Source organism: Chenopodium quinoa, unplaced genomic scaffold (assembly GCF_001683475.1).
Source record: "Chenopodium quinoa cultivar QQ74 unplaced genomic scaffold, ASM168347v1, whole genome shotgun sequence".
NCBI lineage: Eukaryota > Viridiplantae > Streptophyta > Magnoliopsida > Caryophyllales > Amaranthaceae > Chenopodium > Chenopodium quinoa.
This window is the reverse complement of record NW_018743144.1, coordinates 1296241-1307075: the sequence shown is the minus strand read 5'-3', so window position 1 is coordinate 1307075 and position 10835 is coordinate 1296241.

Genomic DNA, 10835 nt, shown 5'->3' with positions numbered 1-10835 from the left:
TCCATTTTGTGAAGAAACGAACAAATCACCATTGTTGGACCTCTTAAGGTCGGGAAGACAATGTCGCTTGTTCTTGACGTTTTTGCTAGCAATTCTTGTCTAATTTGTCACAATAATTACTATAGTATAAAAAGAAATTGTTTTAATGCTTCAAAAATGTTGTATATGCTCAATTTGAATTTATGCTCTGTTTTAGTACTACGTACTCTGTTTTTTGCGAACATAGTATCATGCAGCTAGGTGAACCTTAGATACTATAGAATTTTAATTTATGATAATTCTGCACAATGTATCATGGCTAGATAGCAAGGTTCGGGTTCACGGTCCCGAGACGTCTGACAGGGGCACGAGCCCGTAGAGGACGATGCCGATCCGTCCACTTCTCTTGGCCGTTTCCCTGAGTGGGATTAGCGGACTCTGTACTTTTCTCCCGTCCACCACATTTCTAAGAGGGTGCGACGGGGTATCACAGTTGGTAGGACGTGCTGCCATGGTTCAGGTTGGGATACTTTGGGCGACGTGTACAAGATGTACATCGGCAATGACGGAGAGGCGAGACTTCTCTGGGAGTCTTGCGGACTGGCTGCGCTTTACGAGACCTTAGAGGCCATGATTTCCTCTAGCGGTGGTCACCATGTGGTTCGTGCTCTTGTGGAGTTCTTTTGGGACACCACCAACACTTTCCACTTTCCTTGGGGTGAGATGATGGTCACCCTGACCGACTTCAGTCTCATTACGGAACTGGAGTTTAGCTCTGTTTCGCTACCGTTTGACAACGAGATCAGCGTCTTTTCTCCCGAGGTCGAGGAGCTCTTGGGTCCGAATACTTTCTCGTGCTGAGGTAGAGTCGACCTAGTTTAGTGCAAAGGGGATTCGCCGTTCAACTCTAGCAGCGGATTTTGATGATGATGCGACCACCCGAGAGCAGAGGGTGCACATCTTTGTACTTATCTTACTGTCAGGGACGTTCTCCCCTAACAAGGGTAATATAGTGCTTCTTTAATACATGTCTGCAGCCCGTGATCTACACTTGATCGGGACTTATGACTGGGCCAGCTTGGCCTATGCTGACTTCATCCGAGCGTTACGAGACTCGTGTCGACACCAGTCCTTCATGTTTAGGGTATTTTTACCCTAGACACGTGGACCAATGAGAGGTCGCCATGTGTCAAGCTCAGGATGGCCCATGTGGCTCAACATCCCCTTGACACTTAATGCCCTCAGATATGTTTCTGAATTGGCGGCTTTCAAAAGGCCAAAACTCCTAGGAGCAACGTAAAACGGCGCAGCCCACGAGAATCTAGGTCAAGTGACCTAGGTAGGGGCACATTTTCCAACGACCCTATAAATAGGGAGAATTTCCCCATTTTGGGAACACATTGAATCATTAATTACACCCTTGTTCTCTTACATCAGAGAAAGACCTGAGCTTGGAATCCGAGCAGATACCCACCTAAATTTCCGTTCTCTCTATTCCGTTTCAAGTTACTAACTTGTGCGTCGGAGGCGGAGCACCACCCAACCGGTGTCTCCGTTTGTTTTGCAGGTACAGCTCACTGCGGATCAGTTTTCGTGTTGTAACTCTCCCAAGGGACAAAAACACCCAAAATATTTGGCGCCGTCTGTGGGGAGAGTAGCTCAAAGATGGTTCAAGAGTCTGTACCACCCTCTAACTGTCTGGGCGATGACCCAGAAGTTTTTACAGACCAAGAGGATGAAGATCCTCAGGTTGAAACCTTTACAGCCTAAGACGGCTCTCTCATAATCAAGCGCATCCGGCCCAGAGAGACTCTGGAGCGGGGTGCCTCCCAGGCGGGTCCAAGCAGACCCACTGGGAAGCCGGAGGGGGAAACCCAAGCGGCAGCTGGATCAGCCCCTGTCACCCGAGACGAACTCATGAGATTCATGACAAGTTTCAAGGATGAAATTAAAGAGCTGATCACCAAAAGCCGGGCTGGCCCAAGTAAAGGTCAGTCGGCGAAGAAGACTCCTCCCGAGAAGGGGAAGTCAGTCAGAAACCGGCAGCCCACTCCTCATCCAAAGGAAAAGGCAGCCGGGACCATTGATTGGTCAAGAATTCTCCTTCCTGGGAAGAATACCAATAACACTCGCCGGACTAAGCAGCCGGTGAGAAGTAAACAATCAACTCTTGATGCCCGGGAGATCATTAACCGGAAGAGAAACCAGTCGCTGTTTGAGTCGGCTTCAACTTCGAACTTTACAGATAGCTTCAACAATACCTCTATCGGGAATGCATCTTCCTTGCATGAGAAACAGACATGCGGTAATACCGTCCACTCTGGCCCTCACATCATTGGAGCTGTACCGTATGTGCCTACCCAGGCTTACGGACAGTACCCTCCTCACTTTATGCAGTCGGCCTTCTTTGGGGGTCAGGCGACATATCCAAATGTCCAGCCATTGGACTGGCAGCTTCGTCTGCTACGCTTGGGTGAACAACCTTTTGCGTTCACCCGGGAGATAACCGAGGCGGCCCAGCCGGCCAAGGTTAAGAATGTATTGGTTGGCACCTATGATGGTATCACCAATCCGGAAGACCACCTCATGGCATAAACCAATCTCATGTATCTGTAGGGGTTGGATGATTCCACTTAGTGTCGATGCTTTCCGGCTACATTGAGGGGCATTGCCCAACAATGGTTTGGCAATCTGCCAGCCGGGTCCATCGATAGCTTCAGGAAGCTTGCCTTCCTGTTTGCTTCTAACTTCTCAATGAACATCCCTGCCAAGAAAACAAGCCTTGATTTGAGCACTCTTAAGCAGGGAGAGAGAGAAGGGTTGCGCTCGTATGTCAGGCGGTTCAACCTGATCAGAATTCAGATTCAGGGGCTGTCTGATGAGGTAGCTTTTACAGACTTTTTCAAGGGTCTGAGAGACGGGTCGACCTTTAAGTTCGACCTCGTCAGAAAAGGGGCTTTCACCCTTTAGGAGGCTCTAAGGGAGGCGGAAAGCTACATTCAAGCTACCGACCTCTCCTCGCCTGGAGGCCAGTCGAACTCTAAGAAGTCTGACAAGCAGAAAGACAACCGGCCTGATTAGCCGGCCATAAAGAAAGAAGAGAGCAAGAAGAGGAAAGAGGTCTGGGCGGTTGGTGACTCTGACCAGCCGTCCCAGAAGAAGAAGAAAGAATTTAAATTATACGCCCCAAAGTACGAGTTAAATAAGGACTGAAACTCCATCCTCATGGAGATAAAGGACCGGCTGTCCCTAGAGAAGTCGAATCCAATGAAAAGTTCCCTTCAATCCAGGAACAAAAATAAATTTTGTCAATACCATGAGGAATTTGGCCATGATACCAACGACTGCTTCAGCCTTCAACGGACGTTGGACCGTCTGGTTGACAAGGGGATGCTGAAGTCCTATATTTAAGGTTTCAGCCGGGGCAAAAACGAAAAACAAGGGTCAGTCCTCCAACACTACCCCCCAGCCTGCTAGTAGTTCGGATACCGACAAGGAGCCGATCTACACTATAGCAGGCGGGTTCTCATGTGGTGGCCCTACCATCCGGGGCACCAAGAGCCATCTTCGAAAGATGGACAAAGATGATGATGAGCAGGCGGAAGCCAACTCCTGCTTCCCATACGTCTTGATCACTGAGAAGGACAGGGGTAGTGTCCGCCGCCCGCATGATGACCCGGTGGTCATTGAATGTAAGGTTGCCAACCAGATGGTTGGACGGATCCTTATTGACACCGGTAGTTCATGAGACATCATCAGCCTCCAATGCTTACAGAAGCTGAAATACAATATCAGTAGCATGCATCTGGTCACCCACCCCTTGGTTGGTTTTGGGGGTGGGATGGTCTACCCAGCCGGAAGAATTGATTTACCCATCCGGCTGGGGGAGAAAGGCTAGGGACGACATATTGTAGTTAGATTCTTGGTCGTTGAGGAGCTGACCGCCTACAACATTATTTTGGGCCGGCCAACCGTCAACGTAGCCAAGGCAGTAATCATCCCGTCTCTGATGCTCATCAAATATGAGAGGGATGACGGCTCTGTTGGTTCCTTGAATGGGGAACAGAGGACGGCCCGGGAGTGCTATCTCTCAGTCGTCAAAGACACTGTAACCCTAGGCGGTCAGGAACCAATTGACCTTGACAATGTCAAGGATGCCAATCCGTCACCCTCCCCACTAGCAGGTGGAAAGAAAAGAAAGGCTCCTTTGGTGGTGGAGGTGAAGAAAGAGAAAAAATAGCAATCACTGACCGGTGAACGGTCAGATGAGCTTCGACCCCAACCGGCAGGTGAAAGCATTGATCTTGTTCTGGATGACAGCCGTCCGGAACGTACTATAAAGGTTGGGACGGTTGCTCATGCTACTTTGGGTGCAGACTTGCACTTTCTGCTGAAAGAATTCAAAGACATTTTTGCCTTTGAAATAGAAGAGATTCCACGCGTCAGCCCGGATCTTTCTGTCCACAAGCTCGCCGTGGATCCTAAAAAGAAGCCCATCCGGTAAAAGAAAAGAAGCCATGGCGAGGAAAGAAGACAGACGGCAGCTGCCGAAGTTAAAAAGCTGTTAGACGCCAGGTTCATTCGGCCTTGTAATTTTCCCGACTAGGTGGCCAATGTGCTCCTTGTTAAGAAACCGAATGGAACCTGGCGCATGTGTGTTGATTACACAGACCTCAATTAGGCGTGTCCTAAGGACAGTTATCCGCTTTCAAAGATCGACAGTCTGGTCGACTCTACAGCCGGTCACGCCTTAATGAGTTTTATGGATGCCTACTCCGGCTTCCATCATATACCCCTGTGGAAGAAAGATCAAGAAAAGACGGCTTTCGTCACTGATCAGGGGCTATTCTGTTACACGGTGATGCCGTTTGGCTTAAAAAATGCGCCGACTAGGTTCCAACGAATGATTAATACTGTCTTTGTTAATCAAACTAGGAGGAATGTAGAGGCATACATTGATGAAATGATAGTCAAATCCAAACAGCAGGCGGATCACCTTGCTGATCTCCGAGAAACCTTCACCACACTCAGGCGGCATAAGGTCATGTTAAATTCTAAGAAATGCGTCTTTGGTGTTGAGTCTGGGAATTTTCTCGGATTCCTGATTGATCAAAGAGGGATAGAGGCTAACCTTGAGAAGATACAAGCAGTGATTGACATGAATTCACCCCGCACTGTCAAGGAAGCACAGAGACTAACCGGTTGCTTGGCTGCCCTGGGGAGGTTCCTCAGCCGGTCAGGTGACAAATTCCTTTACTTCTTCCAAGAAATCAGGAAGAAGACCAGATTTGAATGGGGAGATGAGGTTGAGGCGGCCTTTCAACGGCTGAAGGAACACCTCCACTCTTTGCCAAGAATTGTTAGTCTATTGCCTAGGGAGGTGTTGTACATGTACTTAGCCGTCTCAGATCATGCTCTCAGTGTCGTTCTCATTGTTGAGAGAGACGGTGTTCAGCTTCCGGTCTATTTCATTAGCCATGTCTTAAAGAATGCTGAGCTTCGGTACCCCATCGTAGAAAAATTTGGACTTGCTCTACATATGGCTTTCAAGAAATTGAAGCCATACTTCCTGGCTCATCCGGTGGTAATCTACACCGACCAGCCCCTCAAGCGGCCAATGTCTACTTTGGAGTCTTCCGGAAGAATGTTGAAATGGGCTATTGAAATGCAAAGTCTTGAAATCACTTTTGAACCTAGAAAAGCATTGAAAGGTCAGGCGTTTTCCGACTTCATTGTTGAAATGACCCGACCGGTGCAACCGGATAATCTTGACCAGGTTTGGAAAGTGTATGTAGACGGAAGCTCAACAAAGAGCGGCTGTGGTGCAGGAAATATATATGAGTCCCTAGAGGGGGACAAATTTGAATATGCACTGCGGTTTAAGTTTCAAGCCTCAAATAATGAGGCGGAATTTGAAGCCCTGCTAACTGGAATTCGCATGTGCAAGGCAGAAGGGGCAACAAAGATTGACGCCTATTCTGATTCACAATTGGTCGTTAGTCAGTATGAGGGAGCATATGAGGCAACTCATCCGGCTATTATCAAATATCTTCAAGCAGTCAAGGAAGAGACTGGGGCACTTGAAGATTTCAGTCTGAATCAAGTGCTCAGGTCAGATAACAACCAGGCGGATGCCTTGTCCAAATTTGCTTCATCCGCCTGCTGTGATACTCCTCGGTCGGTCTTTTGGGAAGTTCTTGAAAAGAGAAGCATACATGAAGAGCCCATTGGAACCTTAGACCAAAGCTCCACCTAGATGGATGCCATCTGGGCCTATCTTTTAAACGGCACACTTCCTGATTTACCACAGGAAGCAGCCGTCCTGAAGAAGCGAGCTGCAAGCTTCGAGTTGAAAAATGGAGAACTCTTCAAGGCAGGATTTCTTAAGCCCCTGTTGAAGTGTGTCACCCCAGAAAAGGGGAAGGAAGTTCTCGAAGACTTACACTCGGGATTCTGCGCCTCTCATATAGGCGGCAGGTCCCTAGCCGTCAGAGCCAGACGACATTAATTTTGGCCCACTCTTGAGGCAGACACCAAGGAATTGGTGAAGAAATGTGACAAGTGCCAAAAGTTTGGTAAACTCATTCACCGTCCGGCTACTGATCTGACGGCCATCCACAGCCCAATTCCCTTTGCAAAATGGGGCATGGACATTCTAGTTCCTTACACGCCTGCTCCAAGCGGAAAGCGTTACATCATGGTGGCTGTGGATTATTTCACCAAATGGATGGAGGCTGAGGCGGTTAAAAACATCAAGACCTCGGACGTAATTTCCTTCATTTGGAATAACATTATCACCCGGTATGGGGTACCTATGTCTATGGTAATTGATAATAGGCCTCAATTTGAGACATCTCAGCTAAAAACTTGGTTGGGAGATCAGGGGATCTCAAGCTATTTTGCATATGTTGGCCGACCCCAGGCAAACGGCCAAGTTGAAGCCTTCAATAAACTCATCTCAGACGGCATTAAAAAGAAAATAGAAAGAGCCGGTGGCTTATGGGAAGAAGAATTAATCCATGTCCTATGGGCCATCCGGACAACAGCCAAAGGGGTAACCGGTGAAACCCCATTTCTCATGGTTTACGGTGCTGAAGCCGTCTTGCCCATCAAACATTACGAGCCGATTCTCAAAGTCATGCTGTATGATGAAGAGGCAAACTGGGAAGCAATGCGCCTGGCATTGGATTCACTCCCAGAGCGCAGGGGCAATGCCGTCTTGCGTCATGAGATTTATCGTCTGAGAATGACTAGAGCCTACAACAAAAAATTACACAAGCGTCCTTTGAAAGTTGACGACTTAGTATTATGGAAAATGGAGGCAACCGGTAGGGCCAATGAGCTGGGAAAGCTAACTCCAAATTAGGAAGGCCCCTACTGGATCTATGAAGAAGTAAGGGATGGCACCTACCGCCTGGAAAACCCCAGACGACAGGCGTCTGCCTAGAACTTGGAATGTAGACAACCTAAAAAAGTACTACTACTGAGATTGTAAACTTTTTGTAAACAGTGAGTCAATTAATGAAGATTCAGACTTTGTTTGCAAAATCGAGTTATTGTTTAATTATCCTTCCGGGTAATACCCAGGCGGATTCTTCTTTACCTAACTGAGTTTGACACTTAGTAAAGGTCATATCCGTTGGACCGCCTGGGTACTACTCGGATCCCTTGTTTATTTAAGTTTTATACTTTGTTTATTAAACTGCCTTTTTATCTACCTGGGTAATACCCAGGCTGACCCGCTTGTTTAAAAAACTAAGTTTGATACTTAGTGTAAATTCAATACTGACTAAAAACAGTGGCTATACAACCAGTCCCAAACAAGACCAGAGGCTAAAATAGCCGGATGGTTGCTCATTCTATAAAATCGCCTGTCCCAGCATGGACAAAGGCGTCCAGCGACACCCCTCCGGGTGCAATCGTCGCAGAGAACTGACTATTTGTTGGTTCTACGTACCCATGCAGACGACAAAAATTGAACGACCAAGTTAGCCAACTCATAGCCGTCTGACCAAAATAACCTATAAAGAACGAATAAGTTTCCAGATACCGGATGCCCACAGGCATCAGTCGGTCATTGATTGAAATTCTTACTTGGGTAATTTATTTCATAGTTGCACTCACTTCCCCTATTGGGGCAAAGGATTGTGTAATGGCTACGCGTTAACCCCAGACGAAATATAACCGCCTGGGTAAGAAGCTCAAAGCACCCGCTTTTATGGTCGGCTGTGCACTTGGTTTGGGACAATCACCATCTCCAAGTATCAAGTATTTTCAAGCAAATCAATCACCTTGACATAAAACCAACCGCACAGCCGCCCAGGGGCAAGAGCACCCGGATTGCAAATTGCCGCATGCTTTTTTAAGTTAGGCAAAATACTAAATAATTGCATACACATAAAAAATTCGAATTGAAAAAAACTCAAAACAGACATATATAAAATCCGACTGAGTCGGAATACTTCATTTATATTTGAAATGGCACAAAGGCCAGAATAATTGTTAACCGGACACATCCGGTAAAAAAAAAAAGTGGAAATGTTAACCCAACCCCATGTTTGGTAAAAAAATACAACAAAACACGGCATGCAAGCCGGTAAATAACAAGGATTGGCATACTGCCGCAGAAAGGTGGGAGGCTCGCCTAAGGCTGAGGCGGAGTCTTCTCCGGCTGAGTTTGGCTTGCTTGGCCCTCCTGATGATCATCTGTTTGCTCCTCATCATAAGAGACTTCATATCCCTGCTCAGAAGCCCAGTCTTTGAAGCGAGGCGGAGGAGCATCACCCAGTTTCTGGGCATCATACACCTTAGTGGCGTAATCATACCTCAGCTTATAGACCTCAAATTTTATTTCTAGGTAGAGGAGGCCCCAGGTGATCTTCAGCCGGGCCAAGTTGTCCCGTTCATTCTCCTCAGTCAGCCGGGTCTGCTCTCGGGCCAGCTCATCTGACTGCTTGTTGCGCAGGGTCATGAGCTCGATCTTCAGGCGGTCGTTGTCAATCCGGAGTTGGGCATTCTCCTTCTCAGCATCTTCTAATGCCTTGAGATCAGATTTGGCATCTTTCAGCTGCTTCTCAAGGCCATCAGCCCGGCTGTTAGCTTCATCGTTTGCAGTCGTCAAACTCCGGATCAGCTCCTCCTATTTTAACTCTACTGCTTTAATCTTTAAATTACACATATAATCAGAATGTTCAGCAAAGTTGAGGGTTTCTAGGGCCCTCCGTTTGGCGTCATTTACCTCTTCCTGTTTCCGCCTGAAGGGGCCCCGGAGACTGTCCACTCTCACCATATCCTGAGACAATGACAACCGGTTTGTGAGTTATTTGGCCAAGTTAAAGATAAAAGATATCAGGGTAAAGGGATTTTTTACCTCAGCCAGAGAACCCATTATCTAGTCAAAGTCCACGACCTGCAGATCAAGTATGGAGGCTTTCTCAGACCGGGTGAGGGTCCTCACCATCTGCTTTGCGAAGCCTTCAAGATCCGGCGGGTTAGGAGTCAGATCTGCATCAAAAGTAGTTCTTTGTGAGATAGAAGCAGCGTAGCTGGCATTTATTCGTTGCCGGCTGCTGACAGACCCTTTTGAAGAATCAACCTTGGTCTTGATTCTTATAAAATCAAGTGGCCAAGGTATTTTAGTTTGTTCCTTACCGTGGATTTCCAGATGGGTCTCCGGCTTGTTCTCTTCCCTAGTGGTTGCCGCACCGCCTGCAACCTTAGGTGTCTCGCCAGCCTTCGAAGCCGTAGAGGCTTCCGGCGCTTTCTGCCGTTCTGAGCTTTCACTCAGTTTCTTCAGAACAACAAGGGATTTGCCCCTAGTCATTGGACGACCGGATTGGGCAGAACTTTGCTATCTGGGGGGGATCCTTCCTTGCGGCCTTGGCAGCCGGAGCCTTCTCCAGATCATCTCCCTGCCTTTTGAGAAGCTTGGAGAACGATCGAGGGATTCTCGTGGCGGACTCCTGAGAAAAAAGCAAAATATAAGTATACCCAACCAGTATGTCAAAAAAAAAAAAATTACAAACATAAAGTCAGGCGGTCTTACCCCGCCTTTCTTCGTAGCCTCGACGGCTGCCTTTTTGACAAGGGCCGCCTCCTTGCGCAGTTGCGCCGCAGATTTAGCAGGAGTCTTATCCTGGTCAACCATCCTTAGGGCTTCTTCTGCAAAAACAAAAATGTCATGTTAGAAAGAATTAAGGCAAATTTGCAATAAAAATAGAGTGACAATCATTTCGGATGAGAAGTATTCTACCCCTGGGAAACATCCTACTCAGTCCGCAGGCGGACAAGAAGCACTCATCTTTGAAGAAGTCCGGAGGGGGGATCCAGTTCTTAGGAACTATGATGTGAGTCCCATCCCCCATGGGCTTAGTTGTTGTCTCAAAATATCCCGGCTCCATGATTTTCTCCCGGGCTTTAGTAGATAGTGCCGGGAGAGGGCATTTACGTCCAAGCAGAGCCGGCTCAGTATTATACCGGCGTAGTGTCCGGTTGTGTCTTAGGGTTGGAGAGGAAATCAAATAGAATTTGTCCTTCCACCCGGACCATTTGGACACTATGTCCAAAGTCATCAAGTATTAGGGCAAGGTAGTTAGTGTATACCATGCCCCATGGCCGCCTGGAGCCTTGCTCAAGTAGTGCATGTGAGCGAAGGCGGAGAAACTGGGGTTCAAGTTTTGGAATTCGCAGGCGGCGATGTAACTTAATATGTTCACCCACATATTTGGGGTGAGTTGCTAAACCCCCAGATCATACCCCTTGAGGATTTTCCTAATCCCGGGGTGGAGGGGGAACCGGAGGCCGGCTTCTATTACCGCCTCATAGCAGATGAAGTAGTCATCTGCATGGTCAATGTC